The following is a 12,284-nucleotide window of genomic DNA, read 5'->3' on the forward strand; positions in this document are numbered from 1 at the left end:
ATGTATAGCATTTGTATCATAAAATATACAACACAAACGTAAAAGTTATTTTTTGAAATCTCGATGACAAGATGATCCTTACATTCTTGGTTTTGCATACTTGGGGCATTAAATAGAACTGAGCCAAAAACATAAGCTACTGGGGCTGAGTTGAAGCAAGGTTACTCCTGAGGAATGCAATATTAAGCACTTTTCTTAAGCCTGTTTAAACACAGAATTACTAGAAAACTTTTGTTAATGAACATCTAAAGGGTGATTCCCAAAATATTCTTTAACTAAACATAGAATACAATGGTTGCCACCCTGCCAGTATTTCATTGGCCTTGCTGTTAAAATAAAGGCTGGAGCAGGTAATAAATATTTACAGACAAAATATATTGCCTATAAAGGCAAGTTTCAGTTTCACCCCAAACAAGTTAGTTATACCCCAATACCCCCATTTTTACACTTTATCCAACCCTATATTTAAATGATTTAAAATATTCTTTGATTTTCTGGATGTCAGAAATCTTCAATATTAAAGGAAAATTAAACTTTAATGAAACCACATCAACAATGTTGTTGTCTACATAATTAGTCCCTAGTATTGGGGCTATGATGTCATTAGCAGATGGAGGTGCAATTATAAGTTAAGCACAGGATCCTTTGCTTTGATATACATTTTTACATCACAGATAAAAGAATATAATTCAGTTTATCTGCTGGTTTAGCTTTACAGTGCCTTTAAGTGTGTTGTAGATAGGACCACTGTGAGATTCATCTTGAATAGGGATTGTGCACCAAAGGCAGGCCATAGTACCACTGTAGTGTTGTAAAGATTAAACCTGAAAGTATTTACTGGTTGACTATTTACAAAAGCATTTACTGATACTGTAAACTTGTCAGGGCCCAAAGGCTCAGTTTGGAGTTGCGGACCAAGAAGGTAACAAGGGGTTCCCCCTGGGTGCCGCCATCTTGGATAGGATGCCACCATGGAAGGACGCGCCGGCGAGCGCTCCTTACAGTACCCCCTCCTCCACGGGGGTCTCCGGACCACCAGAACTGGGTTTAAAAGGAAATCTCTTATGGAACCTCCATACAAGAAGTGGGGCATGGATGTCAGAATGTTTGGTCCTCTGGTCTGAACCCTTTCCATTCCACCAGATATTGAAGGGAACCTCTGGACATGCGAGAATCCAAGATTTTCTCTACCTAGAACTCTTGATGACCGTCTACAGTTATAGGAGCAGGAAACAACGAAGAATGAAGAATCTCCAAGAGCATACTGAGGAGGAGGAGAAAGCTTCTTATCGGCATAAGTCTTTTGAGCAATGGAGCTTTTCTCCAGGTTGGTTTTAGTAGCTTGCCAAAAGCGGACATGTGAGATACTTAATCCTTGGCTGCTGGTACATTGGAGATAAGTAAATCTTGTGGAAATGACAAAGGATGTTGACAATATACACAAAAAATGGTGATCTCTAAGAAGAGGCATGTAGAGAATTATTATCAGCAAATTCAGCCCAAGAAAGTAGATCAACCCAATCATCTTGGCACAATGAAATATGGCATCTTAGAAATTGTTCAAGTGCTTTATTGTCCGAAACAATTTCAGCGGGAAAACCATGGAGACGGAAAATATGTTGAATAAAAAGTTCCATTGCTGACAGTAATTTAAGGAGAGGAATGAAATGAGCCATTTTACTGAACCTGTCAATTACTACCCAGATGACCGTGTAACCACAGGAAGATGGAAGCTCCACAATAAAGTCCATGGTTATATGTGTTCAGCGTCGGGAGGGAATGGGTAGTGTTATTAGTGATCCCTTGGGAGAGGTATGACAGGTTTTGGAAGCAGCACAAATGGAACAAGAAAATACAAAGTCTTTGACATCTTTCCGTTAAGAAGGCCACCAAACAAGACGGGACAACAAATCAGTTGTTTTCTTGATTCCAGGATGACCAGCTTGTTTGGAACTGTGTGATTGAAAAAGAATGGTATGATGAAGATCCGGAGGTACATAGGCCACTCCAATCGGTGTATCAGATGGTGCAGAAGATTGTGGCGATAGGATTTGCAATGCCATAGAAGGAAATAAGGCAGCTACAATCTTTGCAGGAGGAACGATTGGGTCGTCATCTTTTGGACAAGAATCCACCGGAATGAAACTTCTAGATAATGCGTCCGCCTTCTTATTTCTGGAGCCAGTTTGGAATGTGATTAAAAATAAAATTAAATAAAATTTAATAAAATTAAAATGTGAGAAGAATAGTGCCCATCAAGCTTGTCTGGGGTTGAGACGGTTAAGATCTTGAAGTTTTTATGATCTATAAATATTGTTACAGGGATTGTAGAGCCTTCCAGGAGATACCTCTATTCCTCTAAGGCCAATTTTACTGCCAAGAGTCCTCGATTGCCCACGTCATAGTTTTGTTCTGGTGGAGCAAATTTCTTTGAAAAGAAGGCACATGGGTGAAGTTTCCCGTCACTGAGTTGTCTTTGGGAAAGCACTGCACCAGCACCCACATCAGAGGCATCGACTTCAATGAAGAAAGGGAGAAGAGGGTCTGAATGTTTAAGAACCGAAGCAGAAGAAAAGGATTTTTTCAATGATTCAAATGCTTCCTTGGCTTGTGGAGTCCAGCAGTTGGGTTTCCCACCCTCGCGAATGAGGGCCAAAATTGGAGCAATTCTAGAAGAGAATCCTTTGATGAACTGCCTATAGAGAACCTCTAGAACATGGACTCCGTGTTCATCTAGATTTTTAGAAAAGATGAGCATATCGTCCAGATAAACGACTACACTAAGTCCAAGTAAGTCTCTGAAAATGTTGTTGAAGAACTCTTTGCAGAGCCCAAATGGCATGACGAGATACTTGTAATGACCGTCACGAGTGTTGAAAGCAGTCTTCCATTCGTTGCCCTCCAGGATTCGGATTTGTATGCACCCCTGAGATCCAATTTGGTGAAGATACTGGCCCCTTTGAGTTGATCAAACAGTTCTGATATAAGGGGTAGTGGATAACATTTTTTTGAGGTGATTTTATTACGGCTCCAGTAGTCAATGGAAGGTCGTAGACTGCCATCTTTCTTCTCCACAAAGAAGAAGCCGGCCCCTGCTGGAGAAGAGGAAGGACAAATGAATCTGCACTGAAGGTTTTCTTGAATGTAGTCCTTCATAGCTTTTGTTTCAGATGGTGACAGCGGATATGTACGACCACGAGGAGGCATGATACTGGGAAGTAGATCAATGGGGCAATCGTAGGGTCGATGAGGGGGAATGGTTTCTGCAGATTTTTTACAAAATACATCACAAAAGTCCTGATATGCCAGGGGAAGAGAGTGAATGTTTATTGAAGCACAAGACATTTTCTGTACTGCATTAGATGATAAACAATTCTGATGGCAGTAAGGGCAGGATGGTAGGATTGTGGAGATGAAGCCAGAGCAACCCCAGGACTACAGGTGTAGAAGGACAATTAATAATAAGAAAAGAAAGTCTCTCAACGTGCAGTGTCCAACTGTAACAGAAAGTTCCTGTGTGGCAGGAGAGATATAAGCCATGGATAGCAGTCTGTCGCCAATCGACAGGACGCAGAGAGGGATTGACAAGGGGTGTAGAGGAATATCGTGAAGGATGGCAAATGACTGGTCAAGGAAGTTTCTTGCCGCACCGGAGTCCAGAAAGGATTAAGTCATGATCCTCTTAGACGTGACTTGAAGCTGTACAGGAAGCATAAACCGGTGAGAGGATTGGTGGGGAGAAGGATCAATTCCGCCCAGGTGAGGCACTAGGGTACGGAAGTCTATAGCATATTCGCTGGCATTGGAACGAATTTGCAGCAGACGTGATGAAGCGATAGTGACCCTGCCAGGTGTATCAAAGACCTTGCGGAAGAATTGCAGGAACATGTGGGCATCTTGAATAAGTGGAGAATTCTTCTCCCATAAGGGTGATGCCCATTCCAGCACTTTCCCTTGAAGGCGGGTAATTACAAACCCCACTTTAACTCGCTCAGATACATATTGCGTAGGCTGTAGCTGGAACTGAATCAGGCATTGATTTACAAAGCCCCGACAAGCATGGGGATCCCCATTGTAGAGAGGAGCGGCTGGAACCTTGGGCTCCGGACTGGAAGACGGCACGGCCGTTGTGGTAGCTGCTACAGCAGTTGCCGGAGGGTTAACCGACAGCTTATTCAAAATGGCTTCCAATGTTTGGCCAAAATAGGTCTGCTGTGCCTCATAGGATTCCATACGGGAAGCCAGACCACGGAATGCTCTCCAGAAGTCGGGTTGAGGTTGAGCTTCCTCAGAAGGGTCCATGGTCCGATTAAACTGTCAGGGCCTGAAGGATCAGTTTAGAGTTGCGGACCAAGGAGGAAGCTGTAGACTCCAATACACAGTTCGTGGTAACATGGGGTCAGTTCAGGCAGCAAAGGTTCAAAGTCAGGATACAGGCCGAAGATCAGGAATCAGATAAACACAAATCACACCCAGAAACACAATATAGTATAACCTATAATCAGGCATGGCTGTAATCTTCTGGCGTCCTTTTATAGGTGAATTTTCACACCAAAACGTGCGTGATGAAGTCATGCACGTTTTGAAGCTAGCGTCAAGACGTTTAATGCTTGTGTCATGCCACTGTGCCCGGATTGACGTGCTGGCATCCGACATCCACATGGTTTCCCCTTGGCGGTATGCTCCTCCATGTTTATATATATGAATATATATATATATATATATATATATATATATTTATTTTTTGATATATGTTCAAAGCAATGGACAAATTGTTTTTCTAATAATGTGACTAGTTCAGCAACTGTGTCTGGGGATTCAGACACCCTTTCATATTTAAGTCACTCTGTAGAACAGAACCTTTGCCACATATAGAGCTGGTAAGCTGACCTAATTGTTCCTTGTGTCAAAAACTATTCTGTCAAACCTAGCCAACAGAAGTCACTAAAAAGGTTAAAATGTTCCAAAAAAGGAAGGAGCTTCAGCTGTTTAAACAAAGCTACCATTCCTGTTACTTTCCCTGCCTTAGGGAAAACACGTCTTATATGCAGTTCTAAAATTAATAAAACAAAACTAGTTAACACAATTTATGTGCTCTCTGTCACGTGAGCTATGGAGCACATACACATTCACCATTGTTATTATTTGACAGAACAAGCTATACCATCCACTGATGGCATATACAGTAGTATTACATGTGAAATATTTTAGGGGAGATCTTTTTTCTCTTTGCAAATAGGATGGTCACAGACCAGAAAGTAAACCAAAAAACTACCCAAATATTCAACCCAGTTACATCCTCAGTGCAGCTGGCTTGAAATCATACAGGGGCTGCATGAAGCATCCGTTGATGATCACAACCCCCAAAATGGTTATGAGGTTACACAGGAAACATGTGGCTGAAATTGTGTTTGTACCATGGAATTCAGACTTGGGCATCCTTACTATTTCCACAGACGAAACAGTGACACATTTTGACATTCAAAGGATAGTGCCTACTGTATTTACCCCAGTCCAGTTGTGACACAAGGGGCAAATGCCATTTCTGGCAAAGGGCACATGGATAAAACACCAATATTCAGGATAGTTTTTTAAAAGGATCAGTGCTTCTGCAAAATGTAACTGGGACTACTTTCAAGGAAGTCCAAGGACACCATTAGAAATACATCTTACCACTGAAACATAGAGCGAAATGGGCGTGGTTCTACATGATGCACCATCAAAAATGATTGTTTAGTCTGCTTTTATGAAAGCACTGGGATGCTGTGAATCTATGAGCCAAAAAGTGAAGTATTGTTCTGCATGATCCAGGCCAAAGGTATCGGTATCGCGGAAACACAGAGGCACTCTCAAAAGTACAAACAGATGTCTTGGGCCAAGTGCAAAATGAGTGGAGATCTCAATAAACCATACATTTGCAGCACATTTTGCATGCTTGAGTGCCATCTGATTCCTGTCTTGTTCTGGCTGCAAAATGAGTAACATTATCTTGGTAAACTGGTAGCACAGGAAGACTATGAGAAGCCCATATTTGAATATCTAAACCTAGTAATGTTTAATAATTCTTGACTTATTCTACAGTACTCAATAAGGGGCAGATTTATCAAGGGTCGAAGTGAATTCGAGGGAATTATACTGAAATTCGAAGTAATTTTCTGAATAATTCAACCATCGAATAGGATACTACGACTTCGAATTTACTTCAACTTCGATTTGAAGTAAAAATCATTCAACTATTCGACCATTCGATAATCAAAGTACTCTCTCTTTAAAAAAACTTCGACTTCAATATTTCGCCAACTTAAACCTGCTGAAGAGCTATGTTAGCCTATGGGGTCCTTCCAGAGCAATTTTTTTTGTATTTTTTGTATTCGAAGGAAAATTGTACGATCGTACGATAAAATCGTTCGAAACGTAGGATTCGAAGTATGATCGGAATACTACGATCGTACGATCAATAAAAACCTCCGACTTCGAATTTGAATGTCAGAGGATTCTATCCAATGGTCGAATTTTGAAGTATTTTCCACTTCGAAATTCGACCCTTGATAAATCTGCCCCTAAATGTTTCTCAAGGCTCAACGAATGCTCACGCACACATATATACATCAAGGAATGTTATATATATATATATATATATATATATATATATATATATATATATATATATATATATATATATATATATATATATATATATATATATATATATATATATATATAGTCCTCTAACCTTGCTTTGCCTTAGATTAACACTACAGCATTCCTGTGGGAGAACATGCATAGAGATCACAAGTCTTGTAAAATCATTAAGGGGCACATTTACTATGGGTCGAATATCGAGGGTTAATTAACCCTTGATATTCGTCCATCGAAGTTAAATCCTTCAACTTCGAATCCATCGATCAAACGATTTTCCTTCGATCAAAAAAACCTAGGAAAGCTTATGGGGACCTTTCCCATAGGCTAACATTGGTGCTCGGTATGTTTTAGGTGGCGAAGTAGGTGGTCGAAGTTTTTTTTAAAGAGACAGTACGAATGGTTGAATAGTCGAACGATTTTTAGTTTGAATCGTTCGATTCGAAGTAGTCAATTCGATGGTCGAAGTAGCCAAAAAAAAACTTCGAAGTTTTTTTCCTTCTAATCCTTCACTCAAGCTAAGTAAATGTGCCCCTAAGTAATGCACTGTACTGCATTTACAAAATTAGGTTTTTAAGAGCAAATGTGACCACTCTAATTTTCAATAATAATATTTATAACAATAATAATTATAATTCCTTGAAACTGACACAGTGACAGAGAAAACTGGATGTAAGAAAATGAACTGGTGTTGACCTGGAGCAGAAAAAATGTAACTGAACAATATTCAGAAAGGCACCCTTGATTGCCTTTGTGTTATATCCCTAAATTTACACCCTGCAGGGAGTTGAGATGCTGTGACAGTACTATTGTTATATGAAATTGCATGTGCTATACTTTAGTCAAGATGCTGCAACATCCTTTTGAAAATCTCACTTCCAAACGCTTTAAAGCAAAAGGCTATAATTTGAAAATTATTCAACAAGTTATACTATATGCAATAAATCCTGTATCTTACTTATAGCTCTCCTTAAAGCTTTCACTTGAAAGGATAGATGCTCAAAAACCACACCCAAATAAGGGGAGAACAGAATGGACACGCACCACTTTAGGGTCCAGCACCCCAAAGGACCCTTAACATTTTGATTAAAGTAGGAAGATAGTTATGACCCCCATACTCTCAGGGCAGTGGGTTGTGCCCTCTAGGGTTGTCAAGAGAAGCTGAAAGGTGAGGAGTAGCCTAATGAATTAATTATTTAGTGATGGATATCACTGCAACTATAGGTCATCGATTGTAAGAACTTTTGTTTTATACTTCTGTAATCTTGTTATGAGCTAAGTGGAGCACAAATTAAATGTTTAACTGCAAAGGGGAACGAAACCCCCAAAATATTCTGCCTTAGGGTCCACAACCAAGGACACATACGAAATACACATAATTCTGTATGAATAGCTCCAAACACAACCACGCACTTTGCATTTTTCATAGGCTTGCCTAGATAAGCAAATGGTGCATGTGTTGAGCAATGGAAATGCAATTTATCACATCCTTTCACAGCTTACAGATCGGTTCACAGTTATTATTAGTATTAAAATATTTTCCCACAGCTATATTGCAGCCTATTCAACCAACCTACTGAAACATTGATGGAGAAACGTTTAAATATACTGGCAAAATATACAGTATATGTATATATAAGCTGCTTTTCATTTAAATTGAACTGACCCCTTAAGGGAAAGACACCGACAGGGTTAAATTACAGTAGCTGGGGATGGAATGTAACACAGTATGGAATACAAAACTCAGGATCCTATCCTAAGCGCCCCCCCCACCGCAGCAAATCTTTACACCTCAAAAGGACAAAAGTGCGAAGCTTTGCACCATAAAGGGAATGTCAGTTAATAGAGCAATATCCTGCTGCAAGTTCATCTAGAAAACAATCACATACAAATTGAACTAATCTTATCTGCTTACTGCTGCCCTGAAATAAACTACACTGATCCTATGCCTTGTGAAGCCTAATGGGGCTTTTTCTCTGTGCAGCTGGCTGATCATATTTCTAAAAGATGTTCTAAGGACAAAGAACTAGAATGCAACATGTTTTCAGCTTAGAGTGTCCAATAAGGATGGGCAGTGCCAGGCTCTTTAGGGTAACACAGTGTGTTTCGTCAGTGGAAGCAATAACATAGGCGGGCATCAGTGGTAACATTAGGAATATGCACCAGTATAGAAAGTATTCAGGTGGCAGATCTTTATGCAGAACAGGTAAATCAATATTGAGGAGTAGAGGGGATACTCCTTCGCTAGCAACCATCTGCATATAACCATCACTATGTTTAGATTGCAACCAATGGAGATTGAAAGCCTTTATCACCCACTGGCAAGCAACTTTGTGTTTATTATTAAAGGGGTTATTCATCTTTGAGTTAACTTTTAGTAAGATGTAGAGAGTGACATTCTGAGACAATTTGTAATTGGTTTTAATTTTTTATTATTTGTTGTTTTTGAGTTATTTAGCTTTTTATTCAGCAGCTTTCCAGTTTGCAATTTCAGGATTCTCGTTGCTAGGGTCCATATTACCCATCAACCATGCATTCATTTGAATAAGAGACTGGAATATGTATAGGAGAGGGCCTGAATAGAAGGATGAGTAATAAAAAGTATCATACAAAAAGTCTGTCCTCTAACAGAGCACTTGTTTTTGGAAGGGGTCAGCGACCCCCATTTGAAAGCAGGAAAGAGGCAAAAAAAGAAGGTAAATGATTCAAAAACTATAAAAAAAAAATTACAAGTTGCTTAGAATAGGACATTCTATAACATACTAAAAGTTAACTTAAAGGTGAACCACCACTATAATTGTAGATATTAAAAATAAAAATCCTTAATATAAATATCAGTGCCTTCTTGTAAAGGCTGCTTTCATAGGATTTTATTAGCTATGGAAATGGGAAACATGTGAAATTCACTTACCTGGAACACTGTGTGCAGTATTACATCCAATTGCGAACAGCATCCATGAGAAGGAAATGATCAAGGAAACAAAGCCAATGGCTTTCCTGTAGGACTGGGCTGGGCGCAAACTTTGGGACGGTACATGTGTTAGTGAGTAAGGTGATGACTGCTTCTGCTGCTGCTGCTCAGTGAGATGCTCGGAAGAAATGCAGCGCTCGCACAGCACAGGGCTTATATAGTAGCGCTGCTAGCCCCGGTGCGTGGCTCACTCCTGTGTAATGCAATGCCTCCAGGCAGCCTGCCCCACTGCTTATTAAAGACACAGCTTCTGCTTGGAGCTCTCACATTCACTGTGGGACAGACAAGCACAAAGGTATTTACCATTTAAGGCAAAGGCAGCTTTCATTTCAGTGCTCCGGTAGATCAGAAGTTAGTACTTTGATCAATGACAGAGGTGGCTGTTTCTGTTGTTATTTTTTGCCCCCCCCTTTTTTTAATTCGTCCATTTACAACACCGTCTGCTACCTTTTTGTCATCTTTATCATGCATTTACTCCGCGTCCTCACAGTGAAAAGAGGTACAGTCAATCGCGCAGGTAGCGGCACAAGCGCGGGAATCCGTGGTGCCAGGCTGGCAGCCTAGTCTGATCTCTCTCCCACACCCACACGTTGCTCTTATGTTTAATTTAACATAGCTCTGCCCGGTGGGTCCAAAGGGATCCTGACCATCACAAAGATCTGATTAAATAATGAATTAAGTTTGTAAGGTGACAGGTTACTGGAAGAGAAATCCAATTCTGGTATCAATTATGTGTGACCCTTAAAAAAAGGGAAAGGAAATTTTCCCCATTGTTAGGAAGAGCCTGGTATTTTGAATGACTTCAGTGATCTCTTTCTGACAGTGCTGGAAATATTCTGCTGATACCCCAGCTTTGCTCCTTTAGATATGGGGCATGAGGTGAAGTGGCTTCTGCAACATTATTTGGAAAGGGCAGGTAGCAGCGGAATACCAGCAAAGTGGTCAGGTTCTGAGTAGAAAATCCCTGATTCCCTGACCATGCTGGTTGTCCACTGTTAACCCTCCTGGTTACCTGGCCAATGTGCGGGACTGATCCCACCCCTTTCTGTAGTACTGTAGGTGATTTTTTGGTACTTTTCCTAAAGAATTGGCGCTGGGCTGATGTCACATGATGATGTCAATTCAGGTTTCTCAGCCCCTGGGTCGGAAGGTAAGTTTAAGTAATAGCGTCTTTGGGTAGATGGATGTGGCGGGTGTGGGCAGGGCCAAATTTACATAGCGGGTGCACTTAGACCCCATCCCCTCGCTTACAGTATATTCGCTCAAATTTTCATCATCGGGACTGTAGCAATGGGGATTGGCACACGGGAAATTTGGAGATGGCATCTCCTACTGTTTCTGAACCTCACCAATGTGGATGTGGTTAGGCAGTATGCCGCCCCCTGATATCATGCTGCCCTAGGCCCAGGCCTTGGTGGCCTTTACACAAATCCGGGCCTGGGTGTGGGTCGGGTTTGGGGTCAGAAGGTCTGGGCATGGGTCCTTCCAATTGGACTTGTGCAATACTCTAGCATGCAGCGTGGTGGAGGGGAGGACAGGAGAGGGTAGCGCGACAGAGGGGAGAGCGACAGAGGGAAGTGAAGACGGACTAGGGGCCACTTTTACATATACCTGCCCAGCGCCCTGTGCCAGATGCCTCTTCTGCCTACCCCTAGTTGTAGCCGTGATGGAAGATGAGAAACAAACTGCTTTCAGTTTCAAATTCCATTTCTAAATCAGTTTTAAACCATTGCATATTTGTAACTAATGTACATTGAAAAGTTGCTTAGAATTAGATTCAGCCCATAACATTTTCAATGTCTCCTGTAAAAGATGGATACACAAAGCTGGACACTTTGGTGTTCCATTGCAGACCTAGGGTAACATAGGCTAATGGCTTTGTATAGATTCTTCTCATGTTCCAAACAGGTTATACCTCAATAATAAGAATTTGTTTGTTGAAGAGTTCCTAAGTAGAAAAATGCATACTGTAGGCATATCTTGTTTTTAATGCTTTATTTATTTATTTTGACAGGCATGGTGTGTGTGAGGATATATTCTACATCTCCTACATTATAGATATATCTGCTTCAGGAATCTATATTAGTATGAACTTAGAAATGAGAGGTATCATTAATATTTTTAAAGTAGTAAAGAGGAACTAAAACTCCCATACAGATTTTGTTCAATCAACAAACTTTAAGTTATAAAATAATTCTAAGCAACTTTTTAACTGACCTTCATTTTTTCATTTTTATAGTTTTTAAATTATTTGACTTCTTCTTCTGTCTCACCGGCCCCATCTAAAAAACAAAAGCTATGTAAGGCCATAGATTTATTTATTGCTACTTTCTATTAGTCATCTTTCTATTTAGGTCTTCTCCTATTCATATTCCAGTCTCTTATTCAATTCAGTGCATTGTTGCTAGGGTAATTTGGACCCTAGTAACCAGATTGCTGAAATTGAAAACTGGAGAGCTGCTGAAAAAAAAAAAAAAAAAACTCAAAAGCCATAGATAATTAAACATGAAAACCAATTGCAAATTGTTTTAGGATATCACTCTTTACATCATAAATTAACCAGGCATGGATTCTAGCCAAAATTTCGTGTCTCGCCATCCGCAAATGTTTTTTCAAAACTGCGGCAAAATGTTTTTTTTCAACAAAAAAAAATTGTCACTCATCAAAATTGTTG

At 40.2% G+C, this 12,284-nt stretch overlaps 1 protein-coding gene across 3 annotated transcripts in view; it reads right to left on the reverse strand.

The window, feature by feature from the left end:
* LOC108700035 (tenascin) overlaps nt 1–9,777 on the reverse strand; it is a 75,278-nt gene extending 65,501 nt beyond the window's left edge. The window contains exon 1 of one of the 3 annotated variants that reach the window (XM_018232891.2): nt 9,551–9,777. The gene's annotated coding sequence lies outside the window, so the exon portion shown is untranslated. The remainder of the gene's footprint in view (nt 1–9,550) is intronic. The other 2 variants (XM_018232892.2, XM_018232894.2) reach the window with 2 other exon arrangements.
* Between the last annotated feature and the right edge of the window lie 2,507 nt (nt 9,778–12,284).

The sequence above is a fragment of the Xenopus laevis genome, chromosome 8S (assembly GCF_017654675.1).
Source record: "Xenopus laevis strain J_2021 chromosome 8S, Xenopus_laevis_v10.1, whole genome shotgun sequence".
Taxonomy (NCBI): Eukaryota; Metazoa; Chordata; class Amphibia; order Anura; family Pipidae; genus Xenopus; species Xenopus laevis.